Here is a 21,076-nt window from a genome sequence, read left to right as displayed (position 1 = left end):
CCTAATTTATACAGTTAGTAGTTAGAACATCTCCATGGGCCTAAGTCTTACGGTTGTGAATGAATGAGCCTGTCCCAGGTGATAATGGGATCCAGACCCTCCCACTTGTCTTAGGCAGTTAGAGAGAACAAAGAGAGGTGATTAAGAAAATCAGAAAGACTTCCTTTAGAGGGAAAGTCTGTGTTTTGAAGGGTACGTTCCTTTTACTGAAAGGAAGGCTGAGTTGAAACATCTTCACCTTAGTGGAACGAAACACCTTCACTTTGGGGAAGTGTAGTGACTGGGTGACTACAGATCTCTAGAGACGGTACTCATGTTTGCATTATACCCTGCCAGTTTTTCCTAAAACCTCAGAAACAGTTGCACCTTTCCTTCTTTTTTATTTTTGTTTGAGAGTAGGAGTAATTTTGAAAACTCGCAACTCAGGAATCTTCTTTCATAAGATGGTCCTGAGAAAAAGGAGGGAGATGCTACTTCCCTCATTGAACAACCGTGAGTTTTTCTCTGCCCAGGTTAGCAGCCACTAGTTAACATTTTACCAGCATTCTGCCAACTCCTTTTTTAAAAGTGTTATTATCAAAATGATATTGTTAAAATGATCATACTACTCAAAGCAATCTACAGATTTAATGCAATCTCTTGAAATACCAATGATATTCTTCACAGAAATAGAAAAAAAAAAGCCTAAAATTTGTGTAGAATCACAAAAGAGCCTAAATAGTCAAAGCAATCTGAGAAAAAAAGAATAAAGCTGGAGGCATCACACTACCTGATTTTAAAATATCCTACAAAGCTACCATAACCAAAACAACATGTGACTGGTATAAAAACAGACACATGGACAAATGGAACAGAATATAGAACCCTGAGATAAATTCATATATTTATAGTCAAGTGATCTTTGACAAAATTACCAAGAATATATACTGGGGAAAGGATACCCTCTTTAGAAAATGGTGCTGGCAAAACTAAATATTCATGTTCAGAAGAATAAGCCAGATGCCCATCTCTTACCATAAACAGAAATCAAGTCAAAATGGGGTCAACACTTAAACCTAAGACCCAAACGTATACTTCTACTAGAAGAAAACACAGAGTAGATGCTACAGGACATTGGTCTAGGCACAGACTTCATGGCTAAGACCTCAAAAGCACAGGCAATAGAGTCAAAAAACAGACAAACGTGACTATATTAAACCGAAAAGCTTCTGCACAGCAAACAATCAAAAGTGAAGAGACAACCTGTTAAATAGGAGAAAATATTTTCAGAGTATTCAGTCTATAAAAGATGAATATTCAGAATATAGGAGACTTGAACAACTCAATAGCAAAAGAAATAAATAATCACTTTTAGTAAGTGGGCAAAAGATTTGAACAGATATTTCTCAAACGAAGACAAATAGGCAACAGGTATGTAAAAAAACGCTCAACATCAGTAATCATCAGAAAAATTATTAAAACCATACTGAAAATTAAAACCATACTGAAACATAATCTCACCCCAATTAAAATACTCTTGTCAAAAAGACAAAAAATAGGCCGGGCTCAGAGCCTTACGCCTGTAATCCCAGCACTTCGGGTGGCCAGGGCAGGTGGATCAGTTGAGGTCACAAGTTAGAGACCAGCATGGCCAACACAGTGAAACGCTGTCTCTACTAAAAATACAAAAAGTAGCTGGGTGTGGTGGCACACACCTGTAATCCCAGGTACTAGGGAGGCTGAGGCAGGAGAATCTCCTGAATCCAGGAGGCAGAGGCTGCAGTGAGCCGAAATCAATTGTGCCACTGCCCTCCAGCCTGGGTGAGAGCAAGAGCTCATCTTAAAAAAAAAAAAAGAAAAGAAAAAGACAAGAAATAACAAATGCTGGCAAGGATGCAGAGAAAAGGGAACTCTTATACACTGGTGGTAAGATTGTAAATTAGTACAGCCATTTGGAAAACAGTATGAAGGTTTCTCAAAAAGCTAAAAATAGAATTACCTATGATCCAGCAATCCCACTTCTGGGAATTTATCCGAAGGAAAGGAAACCATTATATTAAAAAGATACCTGCACCTCCATGTTAACTACAACACTATTCAATATAGCTAAAATATGGAATCAACTTAAGTGTCCATCAAGAAATGAATAAAGAAAATGTGAGGTATATACACAATGGAATACTATTCAATCATAAATAAGAATGAAATCCTGTCATTTGCAGCAACATGTTTGGACTTGAGGTCATTATGTTAAGTGAAATAAGCCAGGAACAGAAAGGCAGATATCACGTGTCCTCACTCATATGTGAAATCTTATGGAGGTAGAAAGTAGAATGATAGTTACCAGGGACTGGGAGGGAGAGACGGGTGAAGAAAGGTTGGTTAGCTGGTACGAAGATAGAGTTAGAAGAAATAAGTTCTAGTGTTTGCTAGCATAGTAGGGTGACGGGTGACTATAGTTAACAACAATATATTGCATGTTTCAAAAATAGCTAGAAGAGAAGATTTGAAATGTTCCTAACACAAAGAAATGATAACTGCCAAGGTGATGGAGATCCTAAACACCCTGATTTGATCAGTACACATTCTATGCATGTATCAAAATATCACATGTATGCCATAAATAAGTGCAAATGTTATGTATCAATAAACAAAACCCTCTTAATTCAAGGGTCCCCTTCCTTAGGAAGGCCCTGAGAAAAAGGAGATACTTCTTCTCTCATTGGAGCAACGTTGAGTTTTTCTCCGTCCAAATTAGCAGCCAACAGTTAGTTGTTTTACTAGCATTCTGCCAGCTCTCTTTTAAGAACTGGAGGCAGCCTCTGAGGTTCCAGGTTTTGAGATTTGTGGCCCCATAGAGAGAACTCGAATTTCAGAGGCCTGCCATGGTGTTTGCCATTTGATTCCAGAAGGGCTTGCTCTCAGAATTAGATATCAGTGAAACTGAGCTCTTTAGTTTTTCTCTACCCTTGGACTTGACCTAAGAAGTTTAGGAAAAGAGAAACAAGATTTTCATAGTGGTGTTTAAAAACCCCGGGCCCCAGAAACTTGAGCCGTGACTTCTGGAGAAGTAGGGGAAGCCGTAGCAAGTCCTTAGAGACGGGGCCAGACTTATCTTAACTCAGACCACCATGGTTCAAATCCTGCATCTGCCATTTATGAGCTGTGAAGCCTTAGGGAGGTTACTCCCAGCCTGGGCTTCGTTTTCCCGGGACATAATAGTATCGCTCTCACTATTGTTTTAGGAATGCATGAGGTAATGTTTGGAAAGTGATGCATAGAACAGAGCCCAGCACATGGTATGAACTGTGGTGAGGGAGGGCTTTTACCACCTTGGCAAACATTTGTTTCCCCTCACCGAGGTATTGGAGTCAGGTTGTTGATTTCATGAGGCCAATATAACTTAAGCAAGAGATACTTAGGTAATAACCAGTGTGAATGAAAGAGGAACTGGTGTCTTCAAATGTTTTCTGAGTGAGACTCAGAGACTTCTGCAGAATCCAAGAAGTAAGGAGCAAGACGACCCTCTCAGTTGGATTTTCAGTGATTGGTGAGATAGGGACTAGAGAGACAGGCATAATTTCACTTAAAGAAAATGGATGCATGAAAGAAAATTTATATTCTATGTATTTATAGGTGTATGCATATGTTTAGGCATTTTAGGTACATACATGTGTAAAAATACACTGAAGTACATATATTTTTGCTTATGTGTTTCTGAATGTGGATATGTTCGTGTATGTTTCTCTATGAAAAAACAATTCGAAGTGGCCATAAACTTATTAAATAACTCTCACTTTTAACTCCTGTAACAGCCATTAGTTGTCTTATTTCCCAACTGTTAGCACAGTGATGTGTGTATTATACGTGCCATTAAATTTTGGAATAAATGGCTGAGAAAGTGAAAATTGTAATAAAAATGGGTCATATAAACTATGTATCATCTGCTACCTGTGCTTCATTCCCCCACTCTCACCACTATGCTTTTTACATTTTCCATTTTAGAGTCAATAATAATAATAACAACATCATATCTGTGGTTCATAGGAAGAAAAGAACCAGATTCCTGATATAGTACAAGCTGAAACAGAGCAAAAAAAATTAAGCATACGAAGGGAGGTGATGAGCACATTTCCCATCCTATCTACTGGGCAAGAAAGCCAAAGTGGAAAGTATTTAGATTTCCCTTTCCTAAGATGCAGCAGCAAATTATTTAAAAAGCCCACTATCCTTCACACCAAGACTGAATACCAGCTCACATCTACTTTGAAGACATATAAAACAAATGCTAATGAATGCTAGACTTCCTGTGAAGTAAGCACTTCCAGGTGAGAAAAATGGGAACTTAAAAGAAAGTTAAGTGGCTTAAGGCCACCCAGCTGACAAGTGGCAGAAAAGGAATTCAATTCCAGGTCTCATAGACCACAAAGCTTAAGATCCCTTCTCTTCCCTCCCCTCCCCTCCTCTTCCTTCCCTTCCCCTCCCCTCCTCTCCCCTCTTTTCTTCTCTTCTCTCTTTACTTTTCTCCCCTCCCCTCCCCTGCCTCCTTTCTCCCCCATTCCCTCCCCTCCCCTCCCCTCCCCTCCCCTCCCTTTCTTTTCTTTTCTTTTCTTTTCTTTTCTTTTCTTTTCTTTTCTTTTCTTTTCTTTTCTTTTCTTTTCTTTCTTTTCTTTTCTTTTCTTTTTTCTTTTCTTTTCTTTTCTTTTCTGACTAGGTCTTGCTCTGTTGCCCAGGCTGGATTGTACTGCTGTAATCATACCTCGCTGTAACTTAGAACTCCTGTGCTCGAGTGATCCTCCAGTCTTAGCCTCCCTGGTAGCTGGGATTACAGGCTTGTGACACCACGCCCAGCTGATCTTTTAATTTTTTGTAGAGACGAGGTCTTGTGATGTTGCCCATGCAAACCATGATCTTTCTCCATACTGTACTGTCCTTACAGAGGTACTGAACACCAGGATAAAAACTGAAAAACCTCCATGTCATTATGAATGATGAGAAGAAACAAATCAACAAGCAAAACACTGGAAAACTTTCCAGCAAATATCTACAGTTTACAACAATCCTAGTTTTTTCAAAAGCCCGTTAGTGTTATTTTGTGTTGAAGAGAAGACCATTGTGTTTCATGAGGGTCTTCCTTCGAGGAAGGTTGTCCGCAGGACCTGGCTACTCTGACCACAGTTGACAGCTCATCAGAGATGAGTTCTCAACCCCAGCCTTCAGGCAATGAGATGGTCTGGTTCCAAAGTATAGATGGTGGTTGACTGATTCAGTTTCTCTGTCTTACTCTCTATTTGCATTTTATAATAATGTATGCCTGTTAGTAGAAAAACAGAAGTTGAAAAACACAGACGTGAAGCCAGGTGTGGTGGTAGGTGCCTATAATCCCAGCTGCTCAAGAGGTTGAGGTGGGAGGATCAGTTGAGCTCAGGAGTTCAAGACCAGCCTGAGCAACATACCTTATCTCTAAAAAATAAATAAATGGATAAATCAAAATAAAAAAGAAAGACACAGACATGACAATAAACATAAGCCATGAGTTATTAGAGATCACAGAACAGTCGAAGCAATGAGTGAGCAGATTTTGTAAAATAGAGAGGACCAAGAAGTGAGTCGACAGTAGAAGGAGCAGGTGCAGAGACATGGAGAGCACTGGTGGCAATAAGGCTGGGACATTCAGGCCCAAAGCCAGTGGGGCATTAAGGTGGGCTGCTGAAGAAGGGCGAGAAGGGATAATAGGGTCACTGCTATTGTGGTCTCTCCAGTGAGGCCTGGGTGTATGCTGGTGGTTTCCTGCCTTCTGCATTTCCTCTATAGCCTTACAGCCAACTCCGTGAACTAAGTGAGATAACCTGAGTGCATCTCTTTGCACCTTGATCAAGCTTAATACATTGGCTTACAATTTTATACAAAAGGCTTAAAATGTCTAATTGACAATTTACTGTCACTCATGAGGTACATCTAAAGACAACTGCTTGAGCTGCTTCTATCTTTAGATAATTCTCTGGCAAAAGTGGGTTTCAAAACCAAAAAATTTGAAACTACATTAACATAGACAAAAAGGGCTTTAATTGGGTAACTATCAGATTCCACTATCTAAATGAATTTTCCAGTCTATTAAAATAACAATGACTTAAACTTCAAAGCAAACTCAGCCTGGTTGTTTACCCTGCCACTCTTAAGTACTTCTGTAAGATATCTAGATCTTTTGTCAGACATTTGTTACTGAGCTTAATTTCTCTTTGTTCCTTTTAAAAGTCTTGATTCAGAAAGAACAGGAACGCTTTGAATTTGCTTTCTAATGCAATTCTATTTTATACCTGTGTGAAGAAATGTCTAATTCTGAATGTGTACAAATAGATGGAACCCACAAGTGAAAGTGAAGATGTTAAGAAGAGGTTGGAGGAAATTAAAATACCAAAAGCTCTAAGGGAATTGTGGAATATTTATGAAAATATGTGGTGCATTTTGAAATGCAGGTGTCTATGGAACTGGAAATGTAATCATAGCAAGGAAAACTGTCTTTAATAAATCTTCTTAATTAAAAACTATTGTTCAGAAAAAATATAAATCCTCCTTCAATATTAGAAACAGTAGCAAGAGGTGAGAAAAGTATGGATTCAATCAGATTGCAGTAAAGAATTGTTATTAAGAGTTCCTGGTTAGAACACTTTTTTTTTAAGCTAAAGAAGTAGCATTTTTGGTAGACTTAACATAAATTGTTTGCTATTATGGTACCCAATGAGGTGAAAACAACGGAAGCTTGTAGCACAAAAATATATCCAATTATTGATAGGGAGAGAGAGTATGTTAGAATTATTGTCAAATTACATGCACTTAAATTTTTTCAGTTGCAAGGGACTTGAATGGGTGCTTCTCCTGCTCAAAAGATTCAAAATCAATTACAAGAAATAAACCTGGCCTAGTCTTCCTCTCAGTATTCAAGTCTCCTATAAGACCCAAACAGAATGCTTAAAAGTGAAAATGTATATGTGACTGCCTTTATGAAAAATATATAAATTTCTCTTTTCTTCTCAGTCTTCAGTTGTCATTAAACTTTAAAAGCACTAGGTCTTTCAGTTAAACCAGTGCACTATGCATAATTGTCATAACATGTCAATAGGATGAAGCAAACTAATTTCACAAATAGGTGAGCTGAATTAACCAGAGGCTGAGCCCTGCCTTGCATAGTAGATGGTGCACAATCTCAGACTAAAGACCCCTGTTCACCACTACAAGGGAATGGGGTGTTGGAGTGGCCTGTGGCTATGCACCAGGAAGTAGTAATAAATTGCACACCTTGAATTCATTGGTACATAGTACTTTTGCTTAGTTACACATTGCAGATGGCCTCTGAACCTAAATACTAGGTGAATATAGTCCCAGGCAAGGGACAGCTATCAATGACCTCTTAAATGAGAATCACAACTCTTCTGCAGTAATCATTCAGAGTTCAACTTTTGAAGAGCTTTCAGTCTTGTTTGGATAAACAGCTTTGTGACTCCTTATTTTATTAGTCTGATAATGGACTTCCATTGTTGATTGCAGGTGCCTGAACAGCAGGTGGGGACGTTAGGGACCTTATTCATGTGTGAGCCTGCTTTTCTCCTGTCATGGGTGCAGTGTCCCTCTATGGTGTTCTGTATACTTTGTGAGTGCATGAATGCTGTGGGCCTTTGTGCAAACTGTGAAAGTGGAGCTCTGCATATAGAAGGAGGATGATAAGGTATGATGTTCTCAATGCTTCTTGTAATTTGTTTAAAACCTTGTACCTGATAGCGGGGACCAGCATCATTGGTCCCCACTATCAAGAGCATTATCTGGAATTCCAGGCATTATCTGGAAACTTACTAGATATGTAGAATCTCAGGCCCCAGCTCAGACCCACTGACTCAGATTTTGTATTTTAATACAATCCCCAAGTAGTTAGTATGGATATTAAAGTTCAGCTGCACGGCTCTTAAGTAATGTATTTGTTTCTTCTGTATTAGAAAGACTTCCTAGTTTCCTTGAGATGTAGTAAGACTGCTATACATATATAAAAAAATAAAAATAAAAATTTTAAGATTTCAGGCAAACATCAATCTAGAAGTGTTTTATCTTTTTCTTTTGGTTGGTTTGTTTGTTTTGTTTCGTTTTTTTCCAGAAAACATGACAAACCAAAATTTCCTATCTTGTAGAATGTTTTTTCCTTCAAAGAAATTGGACCACATTGCAAGGTATGTAGGGTAAACTGGGTGGTTGACAACACCAATCCTGTGGTCTTACCAGTGCCTCATCTAGAGATTACATTGATCAAATGATTTTCTCAAAGGCACAGATGAAGTCTGGGGGGAAACCTTAGGAAGGTGAACTGAACTGGACCTGGGCAATGGCTATGCCCTTTCTAACTATGTCGTCTTCCAGTGGGACAAACAGATAGCTCAGTTGGTGGCTAGCCCTATTGAGAAAAAAATAAGTAAGAAAAAAGTAAGAACTGAGCAAAGAACTGAACATGATTAACAGCAGTCTATATTTGCTACAGATTTGTTGGCCAAAAATTTCTTCCCTTCCCACTGCTGTGCTGTGAGCCAGTTGGCTTCTGTTTTCTCCCCAGAGGTGGATGCACTACAATGATGTGGTAATTCCCGCATGAAAACAGTCTTATGAGGTGATATGGGATTCATCAGACTGGAGTGCACCATGGAGTAAATTGATATTTTTAAAGGATTAGGAAAATGAGATGATTAAAATACATATGCATCTTTTAAAGAGTACATTCAATATGGACATAGATACACTGATCTTGCATAACAAAGACATAAATTTCCAAATAAAAATGATTCTTTACTAAGTATAAACACCATTTAAAACCATTTAAACAATCTGGATTATATATACTATCACCGATACAATAATTAAATGAGAGAATGAGGGCATGCCCCAGACAAATTAGACAGCTTGTGAATTTTTTACTGCATATTGATATGTATGCTGAAGAATACATGTTTCAACTACTGTAGGAGATTAGAAGGAAAGAATTACTTATCTCTAAGATCCTGCTGGCTTGAAGTTTTTTTATAGTGTTTTTTAAAAAAATTCTAGTTTATTGTAGAAAGTACAATTAATTTTCAGAACAATTTGTGGTTTATTGTAAAATCTAAAAAGAATTTTATAGAAAGTTAAAACAAAAACACATACGAATATATATTTTCATATCAAATTCACCATTATTACAGGAAGTACTGATATGCACATATAAAACAACATGAAAGTATCTATAGGCACATATAAAACAACAACAAATTGATATCCACATATTTTTCATTTAAAATCTTGGTAATGTCAAAATCTTAGGTTTCTTAATACTTCAGTCAAAAAGAAGTCAAGTTGGTAGCATCTGTTTTATTTAGATAAGACATCTAAGTTGGAATTTTTTAAACCTCTTATTCATTCATTACTCAACAGCTATTTATTGAGCACCTAGCATGTGCTAAGCACCGTTCAGTGAGTAACGACCATTGTCTTTGTGCAGTTACAGCCCAATAATATACACCTAATCGAGAATTATATAGACAAAATAACCAGTACAAATTACAGAAAAAAAAATAAAAAGATCTTCACTAAGCACATTCCATAAAAAATGTGGAATATTGGATTTCCATGGGGGGGATATTGCATGATTTTATTCTGGTTTATGGTATTTTAAAAAATAATCTTTCAAAAATGGGGGTGGGAAATATTCAATTTAAATGAGAAACATGTGAATAAGGTATTTTTCATGAATTAGCTATAAAAGGTCACATGAGATAATTACTAGATTACAGATAGTTGTGCATATAAAAATACATACATGTATGACAAGCATGCATGTGTGTTTCATTTTATGCAATAAATGAGTTCTTGCAGAGTTTAATGTGTCAAAATCTAACAAACACAAACATTTAAATATTCAAAAATTAAAACTCATTTTCTAAAGAAACACTAGTATGTATTTTTTGCAAAACTTTTCAAAGTCTTTTTTTTTTTTTCAAATTAAATAAGTAATTGAAATTTTACAACTTTGGCTTTTGGGATGCAAAGTGGTTTTTAAGTAGTACAGAAAAGCATGACAATCTGAACACATAAGAATCTCAAATAAAAATCAACCCAGTGTCTGCAGGTTTGCAGCTAAATTATACCAAACTGATCAGTTTATTTGGGTGGATGATGGAAGCTATTTTTAATTTATAATTTTTCTACTTAATGAAGTATGTTTATTCGCTTAGGTTAAAAGTCTATCAACAACTAATGTATTTATACTGCACATTGAACATGTACTAAGTGTATGTGGCTCAACTACTATGCAATAAAATGAAAACATCTCTGAAATGTATTCTTTTTTTGGTCCACATTCTAAAATGAAACATTAAACAAGTTAAAAAAAACAAAACTGCAAAGATTTGGAATAAAACTTGTTCATGTAAAGCTCAAAAAGTAAATTATATAAAATTATACAGCAAAAGGGAGAGAAATTGCAAATAGTGGGTAAGTCTAAATTTATGAAAACTTAATTATGGCTTGCCATTCGTTATGTTTATCATATTCTTTTTTTGTACAAATACAATAATAAATAATTTTGTTAGAAGTAAGTAACGTGGTAATTAACGATTTTCCTCAACCTAGGCAAACAGGAGGACTTTTTCAAGGAATAGAAAATCACAGCTTGGGAGTCATTTAAACTTTAAGATCTATAAGGAGGAATTTTAAACATGCTAATTAAGTACTTGTTAACATTTTGTATAGGAATTCCTTTTTGTGAAAGGTGAATCACACATCTCTAAAGAAGGTAATAAGCACTCATCTGAAATTTGTATTGAAAGCTCTGCTTTTTTAAAGAATTGGTTTAAAGGAAAACAAAAAGCATCCTTAGGCAGCATTACTGGAAGAAAAAAAAAAAAAAAAGCCAACCACCCTGTAAATTGAAATAACTCAGTATTTTTACAATAATAAAAATCTGATGATGTGAGAAAAATATCTTCTAAAGTGTGAAAATCTAAAGTTGTTAGCAAGGGTTCCAAAAAATATTTTAAGACATTATTGTGTATTTTATCTTTTAATTTAGTGGTTTCATTGTGGTAGGTAGGTGCTGACATTTTGTTTGTTTGTTTGTTTGTTTGTTTTAGTAAACTAGCCTTGAGTGTACAGAAACCTTATCTTTTCTGTGAGTGTACAGATATGAAGACTTATTATTCATCCTGTCTCCTTGGATTTTTTTAAAAAATCAATTAGTAGTTTGTTTTGTTTTGAACATTGTCATGTGTATCCGCCACCCCAAGTCTAAGGTAGCCAAGTATTTTATGGCCCTGTACTGTTTTCAGGTAATTCATACTCTCCCACCACACAGTATCAACCGGTTCCTACCTTTTCGTTTAATATGTTTTATTTTCCTAGATTCTGCAATTCAAGAATCATCTTATGCTTGATTTGGCCCCTATAGTTATTATCTGCTTCAAATAAAGGAGTTAGGAGATAATACAAGGATAAACCCTATAGGAAAATATGTTCTACATTTTGTAGAACACAGGCCTTTCAAGGAGGTAGCAGGTGGGATTAAGGAATATATTGAATAATTCTTTATACATCAACTCAAGGATACAGGTTCTTCCACTGCTTTTATCAGAATTTGGAAAACAACTCAAGTTGTGATATATTCTATCTGATATCAAACCAAATCGAGAATTTTTAAGAAGTATAACTAAAGAATGATCATTATTTTTCCAGAAGTGTGACTAGCAAAAAGGAAGATCCTATAAGGTTTGTGGTGTCTTACAAAATATGCCTTGGTGTCATGAGTGTATCTCGATTGTGTACAATTTTGATTTGATTTCCTGCAAGTTACTTTCCATTGATTTAGAAGTTCAAAGTTTCTACTATAATTTTATACCTACATTGGCACAATTTACAGACAGAAGAAAAATGTAGCATAACATTTCTATTTTATTTCTCACTGCTTTTTTTATGTCATAAAACTATTGCTGATTTACTTTTTCTATATTTTAAATTATGATTTCACAAGAATCATTCCTGATTCAGGTATCATTTTTTAAAATTTTAAATAAAGATGAATATATGCCTCCAGAATCCAAATTATTTGGTCTCAATTTGGGGGACAGAAGAGATTAATAATACAGGTAATAGAATAATAAAATGTCAACATGATTTTATTCTTTTAAGAACAATAGTAAGCTTTGACATAATTTTCTACACAAAGGAGTTTTATTAGTACGGTATACATAAAATTTCACAGTTTAAGATTATTCATGCTGTTAAAATTTGCGAGTATAGTAAAATATAAAGAACTGTAATGCATAAATTCTAGAATGTACACCTTGATAAAATGAGATTCAAATTAAGAGCATCATAATATCAAATACCAAGACTTAACGTTGCAATTCATTAATCTATTATAATTCATTAGACAAATATCCCAAGGAGATGGGAGAATGTACAATGAGTGTTTTCTGGAAATGAACTGCTAAAAATTAGTAGAATCTGAAAAGACTTCAGAATTGAAAGCTCCAGCTGGGTTTAAAAGGATGGGGGAAGGGATTTTACTCACTATTAAATATTTGAAACACCACTTCAGAAAATAAAACCCACAAATGTCTCATCAGTTCTTAACTGCATCAGGCCGACTCACACTCTATCTGACGTTTTTTTTCCTTTGTAAAAATGAGATTTTAAAACATATTCAGGACATCTTACATTGATTTAGGCTAGTTGGAGAAAACGTGGTTCAGAGTAGGATTTCAAATAGTTCCACTAAATACAATAACATTTGCAGTCAGGGTACTGTTCCACAGTAATTTTAAAAGATTTCATTTTACTTATCATTGCAAGCCATTATCTGACCATATTTGACCTACATATTAGTATTTTCATTATTATTCAAGCCCTTTTTTGGCTCTACAAATTGTCAGTCCTCTTCACCGAGATTATTTATTTACTCTGGAAATATCTGGAATTCTTTCACCCTATCTTTTCCTCCGGGACTAACCCCCACCCTGCCCCCAAGTATTGATATTAATGTCTGGGGGAGGGGGCACATCTAACAAAAACCTGAGATAGAAAGCGGTCCCTCTTAATGGTATACTATGGGAGAAGGAGAAAAACAAAGGGAATAAAAGAAAATGATAATTGTTTTCTCTAAGGCTATTATCTAATGCGAAAGCAAATAGTCAGTCTGGAAATCAGCTAACAGAAGGGGATTAGAGAGGAGATCTGAGAGTGGCTTGATTTCTAGCAGAGCTGTCTCTCCAGCCAGTGATGAGACACAGGCAGGGCAGCCGGGAGCGCTCCAGATGGCCGGGGAAAGTGGTCGTCTTGGGTTACTGCAGGGCACTCTGGCCGCCTGAGAGCTGGCGGCCCGGGAAGGCATCATTAGGGAGCCAACCCCACATCCAGCCTGCATGGGAGAGGGTGAGGCCGGGAGGGAGGCCGCCCGCCAGCCCGCGCGCCCTAGAGTGCCGGGCTTGCCCATTGTTAACATATACTTGACCTCCGTGACCCCCGCACGACACAGATGTCTCCCACCTCCACCTCCCCCCGCCCCGCCGCGGGCCCTCCCCCCCTGCACCTGGTAGCGGCCGCGCAGCCGCCTCCCTCCCGAGCGGCCGCGGCGCCCCTGGCGCGAGCGCGCGCCGGAGCCGGCCTGATGCGGGCGCTCTCCGCGCACAGCGCGCGGCGCTCCTGCTCCCCGGCGGACGCCCGGCCGCCCTGCAGATAAATGCGTCGCCTTCCTCGAGAGTGAGCGAGGGCGGGCGAGGCAGACGCAGACGCCGCCTGTGACAGTGGCAATTCCCTGCGCCCCACATCACATTTGTCTGCCACAGCAGCAACAACAGAAAAGCAGAGGGAGGGAGGGAGGCGGGAGGAGGGGAGCAGAGCTCCGCAAGTCTTGGGCTCTGCGTGGAGGTTGCATTTGGCTGGCGTCCCCGACCCCGGGCTTTTTGCACCGCAGCTTTCTGCGTAGCGCCGGGCGGCCGCAGTCGCTCCGCGGCGCGACTCCGCGGCCTCGTGGCGAGGGCGCGTGGGCGAGTGGCCGCGGACACTCTGGCCTCGCGAGGGAAGCCGCGCCGCGCCCTCTCCCCGTCGCCCCGCGGGCCGGCCGAGACGACGGGAAGTTTTATTTGCAGCTCGGAGCCCGTGGCGGATGGTGGGACTCTCCGGCCCTGTGCAGTGTAAGTGCCGGCGGGAGGGCTTGGCCGGCGGGCGGGCGGCGGGAACGGGCCCCTGGCTGTTATTAATTACTGTTCCGATGACCGTCATCTTCGTTTGGATTATTCGACCGCGAGAGGCTCCAGGCTGTACTTGTCGCTCAATTAGGGTAGGACTACGCACCAGGGCAAAGAGGAACATCGCGGGTGACTCCGGTCTGCGATGACACTGAACTTCGCGGGTCAGCCGAGGATGCAATTTTTGCTATTAGATTCCCCACACTGTCTTTTAAAAATATTTTTTCTTCCCTCTCTGTAGTCACGGTATGCGAGCAGGAAGATGAGTGGGTTTCTCCCCCACAAAACAACTGATCGAGGTGCCCATAGTGCATTTGGCAGGTGGCCCTATGACCGCATCATGGGGTTGTTTCTTTTTTCCTTCTTTTTTTTTCTTTCTTTCTTTTTTTTTTTTTTTTTTTCCTTTTTCTGTAAACTGGAAGCAAAGGCTTGTTTTGATGGTGGAAAACTTAGTCCTAAGGAGTAGGAGAGGCAGGATCTTAACTTTGGGACCGGGCTGCAACTAGGGTGGGGGTTTTCTTAAAGATACCCAGGCGCTCTGCGCCCGCCTGCGAAGTTTCCCTGTTACGCCTGGCCGTTTGGGGTGCTGGATTGGGAAGCCCCTGGGTGAGCGGGTGGACGGCGGCTCCCGTCCCGGGCTTCGCAGTAAGGGGCCGATGGGCAGCGTTGTCCCCGCCCGACCTCTGCGCGCTCCGAACCCAGCCGTCCCGGCCCTCCTGGGTGTTCCCGTCGCGGCCCGGACTCGGTGCCCGCTTTTCCTGAGCGGGGAGCACAACCTTGTGCCCTGTAGCTCCCGCCAGAAGGGATCCAGACTCGGAGCCGCGTCCAGAGAATTCCTTTCGTTTTCCAGGAACCCCTCTGGTGAAGCCCCCGGGTCAGTGGAGACATGCTCCTGGGCCCGCCGCTCACTGCCCTCTTTGCGAACCTGAAAGGACCGGGTTGGTTGGCGCACCCAGACCCCTTTCCCCAGGCGGACCTGGCGTTGACTGGGTTGCCTTGGGCAAATATATCTAGGTCAGCACAAGGCGCTCAAATCCATTTTTTGAAACGTACTATTTTTTATTTTTTGTAAGGGCGGTCAATCCTTGGAAAAGTTTGAGTACTATGATTCCGGGAAGTAGGATGTGAACCACAACTGTTACTAAAAATAGCTGCCTTCCCTCCCCCTCTCCCCCAAAAGTCCTTTCAGTTTGGAGGATTTGGCTGGGCGGCCGTGCAGCCCATGGTCTCCTCATTCCTTGCAAAGCATATCGGAGGAAACCTTCAAGATTGGGCACCACACATTCCACCGTGCGCTAGCCTGGCTGCTGCTTTCTGGGGGAATCTGCAGAAGGTCGCTTTAAGGAATAGCTAGGATTCCCGTGGAGGAGGTTCTGCAGAACAGTGCCCGAGGCCAGAGCGAGGGAATGAAGACCGGGATAACTGGAGAGGCCACTCCAGACAAACTTCATGTGCTTAATGTAACTCTGAGCCCCCTTGAATCTTTAACTTCGCTTTCCTTAATTAATCTGCCCAGGGCCTGTATATAAATGGCTGTCCACAGCTGCTGCAGATTGATTTATCTCCTGATAAAGGTCGGGTTGCTGACCAAAGCATTCCTTATACCTTCTGTGTGAACTGAAATGTGTTTTACAGGGATTTTTTTTCCCTCTCCTAGTCTCCTTTTCAGCATCTGTACCATTTTTAAGTGCACTCAGTAGCTTTTATTATCATTGCCCTCCTTTGCATAGAACAGGAGTGGAACTGGGTCTGTGCCCAGTGATTCCACACTCCCTAGAATACAAATCGACCAGCTTCTCTGTGATAAACGGTTTGTTAGTGTTGGGGGCCTCCTTTTAGTTTATGGCAGCGTTTGCCTTGACCATGTGAGTATTCTGTTGTGCCCAGTTTCTCCTGTCACACAATTCTTTAGTAAAGGTCACCAAACACCATTGTTTCTTAAACCATCATAGCCCCAACCTGAGCAAAGTTTATGTCAGCTGTGATGTGTATACACAGAAGCAAATATATAATTCTGTGGATTTCCCCCTCTTTTATCCTTAAAGTCTAGTTTTTAATATTATTATGATTTTCAGATAATAAAGATAGGGTTGTTTGATTTCATTTTCTTTTTTTTTCTTTACTGATTTTTTTTTTTTTTTTTTTTCAGAGAAGTCTGACAGTCTCACCCAGTAGTAATCAGGGTTTGATCAGGGCTTTTTTGCAGCCAGGATGGATGCTGAAGAAGTTGAAGTCCATTATTTCTTGTGCTGTGTTCAGCATTTTATATTTTGTTGGTTTATTATTTTAAAGGATGAAATTCCAACAAAACAACCAATCAGTCTTATACTGGGTGCATAAAAACGGACTTTTTTAAATACTGAGGATAACTTTTTATTAAATATTTGGGTTTAGGCATTAATAATTTTATTATAAACTGTTTAGACAGCGGTGACTTTATTTGAAAAGCTAAATATTGCATGGGAGAATTTCAATACTCAGTTTCTCCAATGTCCAGTTTATACCTAATAAAAGCAGTGGAGAAAACAGTCTATTTTTTCTTTTATGTTTGGACAACTCAAAGCAGACTAGAAGTCTTTGAAATGATATTTTCCTTTGTGGACTTAATCTCTGTGGTCCATTAATACCTGCTAATAATTTGTGTTAAAATGATCTTTAAAAGGTCCTTTCTAATAAAAATCATTCTATGTGCAATACAATACATTGCACTATTAAATTGCAAGGACAGTATTTTTGCAGTTATGGGACTACAGCTTTTTAATATTTGCACAGTTTTCCTGAGCGGAGTGAAATATTGCTCTTGATGTTAGTATTTGATGATGTGCTCTCCCATTGAGGTGAAGGTCTAAATATTTGTAGATAAAAGAGCACTTCATAAATTGCAAAGAACTACACAAATGTAAGGTGCCATTATAATTTATTTTATTGTCAAATCGAAGCTTAGCCAAAAAATCTTGCATTTCTTTAAACATTGAAAAAGGATCACGAGAAAGAAATGCTTCTAATAGGAATGCTGGTCAGTGGTTGTCAGTTTAGGACATTCTTCACTGTCAAATCCTGTTTCTCACTTCTTTGATATGAACATCAGCTGACAGGCACTGAATGCAAAGCCTTCTTCACTGAGGTTTTATGCAGGCAGCATAGCCCTTCATAGCAAAGCAGTCTGAAAAATTGGCACCTGCAGGATTTGCATGTGAAAAAAACCGAGTCAGTTGCATTTTGCTGCAGTCTATTACTGTAAGTTATGTAAGTTCAGTGAGAAAGGCTATTTATTTGTTGCTGTTTGGGCATTTAAAGGTTCTTTGTTTTATGGACACCTTATTCATCATATAGTGATCCACAGACTTTATTGATAGCAGAAGCAGGGAGAAGTGAGCTCTGGCTTTATAGAAGTTATTTATTATAGAATGGAGGTGCTTTTAACCATGTGCTTGCAGAGTGCACTTACATTCATAGTTAATTTTTAAGATGTACCTTAAAAGAATGAACTCATTCAACTTTGAGAATAATCAGAAGTAAAACAAATACATAAAACTAACGAATACCCTTTGAAAATAATATAGGATTTTAATTTCTATATGTTAATAACAACTCAAAATCTATAAGAAAAAAATTTAAACCTTTTTCTAAATTCAGGAAAAAAGTTGTTTCCCCAACTTATAAAATTATGTTTGCCTTTTAAAAATCAAATTTGACTCTATTTATGCAAAATAACTAACAAATATTCAATCAACTAAAACACCTCTGTGAACCTGAGTATTATCTGTCAGCAGGAACATTTTATCCAGAATAAGCTATTTATTATTATCTAGAGACACCTTCCAACTTCACTTTTTTTTCCACAGCCATTAATATAAGAGTTCCTAAATAATGTTTAAAGAACAGTGAACATTTTATTAAAGCAAACATTAGTTCAGTTTAATGGAGGTAATTGTAAGTGATAAGACAGAGCAGGTTATCTATGTGTTGTTTAAACAGAAGGAGCTACTTTGCACCATTTCCAGTAGCCATCTGTAGAAGAGAAGGGTTTGCACCTGTCTGTCCAGACTAATTATAGATTAGGGCCAAAGAAATGAAATTCGAGGAGGTTTTCAGCTAATGAAATCCATACTGATTTTATTGTAAATGTGTTTTATGTAAAGAGGGTGATGATGGTGGAGTTCTGAGTGAATAAATCGCTATGTAGCTGCTAGGCACTTGGTTTTGAAGCACAATTCTGCTGCATTAACCTTTGATATTAAAAAAAAGACAAACAACTTAGACATGGATGCTAGCCTTTGTTTGGCATCCATAGCTACAATTTAGCGAGCAGCAGTGAGGTTCAGTGTGCAATTTAGAAATATGCTGTATAAAGCAGCTTAAACATTAAGAATATTATGATATTCTGAAATGCAGATGAAGTAGAAGATAGGTTCTGTTTTAGCTTATGCATATAAAACATTGGAAAATTAGAAAGGCTTTTTCCTGCATTTCAGCTTTGTATCCATGAGAAATTAAAGCAAAATGAGTGAAGAATGCATTCTGCAATAAAAGGTCACATGAATGTCTACCACATCTGTTTATAGTAATTATGAACATAATTAACATAAGAATTACAAATGAAATAATGACAAGCTGAGCAATGAGATATTATGCCATAATGGTCATATGTTGGAATTCTCACATTATAGCACACTAGAATTCACATACTCAAAGAAAGAAAGAAAATGCTAGATTTTTATCTGAATTAATGCTTCAAAACTTATCTGCCTGGGGCAGATGGACTTCTTGCTTTTATAGGACGGTAACCTATTATTAAGAAAAGAACTAGTTGAAATTAAGATTTCTAGTCTCTAGCCTGGACTTTAAGACAGCTGTGATTATAGAAACCACTTTCTGTTTTACACGTTTTCTGTGATTATACTTCTTGATTATTGTGTTGCTGTTTTTTTTCTTTTAATTGAAAGCTTTGCAGCAAAGTGTTTGCTTTGGAAGAGAGTCATGGATTCTTCCCATTTGAGAATTGGTTGATCTTTTCTATAACTGTGAGCCAAAAGTCAATGAACAAACAAGGTACTAATAGAAATACTGTGCATTTACAAAATCAGACCATTGGCAGATGAGCTTTTGAGCAGAGTTCTTATGCCTCTAGTATTTGGGATGCCCCTTTTAAAAAAAAAGCAAACCTTTTCAGGGTTTCAAAGCAGTAGTAATGCAGGGTTTTTTTAATTTTAATTTTTATTTTAAATAGCATTTCTTAAAAGAGCATGTAATGGAAAAATCAGTGGGCACTTTTAAATTGTGTTTTTCTTCCCCCGGAGTTTTGTTGGATTTTTAGGTGTTTATATGTAGTCTGTGTCCAAACTGATGTAACTAAAATGCAATAAAGGGTGGGGGTATGTGTGGTTGCTTTCGGTTACTCTGAATGCATTTTTCTAGAATAGCTAGAGAAAAGGTGAGAGGTGACCTTTTATGAGAGCTAAAGTGATACTTTAGAAATCTGTTATTAAATTTAAAACATGTAAGTATGACAGATTTTCACCCATTTAAAGCTCACTTGATTTTGTAATGTAACCAGCCAAGTGTTTTACTTCCTATCCTTGCACCCTTCTCTTAACTATTGAACCTGGTCACTTTTTGAAGATTTATGGAGAAATATTACCGTGTTCTCGTCTCAGTGATACCATGAGGTTTTCCACATTATTGGATTACTGGAGGATTGTGGCAGACCCCTTTTTATCTGACATTCATTGCATGACAAGATTTTCACACATGCCCTTCCCCCACCTATGCCCAGCTTTTTTCCACTTTGTGTTACCTATCATATTTCTTTTAATTCTATTCTTGGGGTTGAAACATTGGTGTGTGTGTGTTTGGGTGGGGTGGCGGAGGGGGGGTGGTGCTCCACTAAACATAAAACCGTTTTTTGGCTGAGTAATTTGGAGGGGAGTGTCTGATTAAACAATGCTTCTTCTCATTTTCTAAAGGGCCTCTTAAAATTTGGTTCCCTTAAAAGGCAAGGGCTAGTTCTCTTGCCATTCTGTGTTTTTCTACTCTCTAGCCTTACCCTCCACCCCCATTTTATTCCTTTCTATGGAGACCCCATGCATAAACTATTTTATAACCTGAAGTTTTACAGTAGCTAGGGCTACAGTGCACACCATGAACAATTGTGTAGTTTATTGGCTCCTTCATTCTGAACTCACTCTTCATACTGTAGTGAGAGCTTCTTAACCAAGCTTCAGTGCCTTGAAACACAGCACAGCCAAATACTTCCCCTCCCCCAATAAAATAACGTCTGTTGTATTATCCGCACTCCATTAAGGATCTGATCAGATGTTCACATTGTCTGATGGGTGTATTTAAAAGTGAAAAGTGGCTCCCAAAGGACTACTCAGGTGTGTCTCCTTCCTGACCCTGCTGGGGAGGGGGATGAACTCTGGACTGACGGACAAGCATTAGCCCCTGCTTGTTCTCTGATTGATTCTCTGGCTCTGGGTGGGTGAAGAGCCATGAGGCAGCTCAAGCCAAGATTGATTGCCTCAATTTCAGATTCCCACCTCCAAAATAGACTCTCAGATACACACATAAGGAGCCCCCTCCCCCAACACAATTTCTGGAGGTGGAGCAGGTCTCTAAGAGTCACCTGTAGCTACCAATCACAAGTGGTCCTCCTTATCACAATGATGCTGGCTGCAGGAGTCTTCAGCTGGGACACATTAAAGTTCAGGGACAGGAGCTATTTTATATCTCTGCATGTGTGAGTGTGCAGGGGCTGGAATTTGGGAGTATTGGGGTCAGCAAAGAAAGGGACAAGAACTCCCGACTTCAGGTTGGTCTGGAAGGCTGCTTAACTGCTCCTAGAC

The sequence above is a fragment of the Rhinopithecus roxellana genome, chromosome 9 (genome assembly GCF_007565055.1).
Source record: "Rhinopithecus roxellana isolate Shanxi Qingling chromosome 9, ASM756505v1, whole genome shotgun sequence".
Lineage (NCBI taxonomy): Eukaryota > Metazoa > Chordata > Mammalia > Primates > Cercopithecidae > Rhinopithecus > Rhinopithecus roxellana.
Note: the sequence above shows the minus strand (reverse complement) of the source record.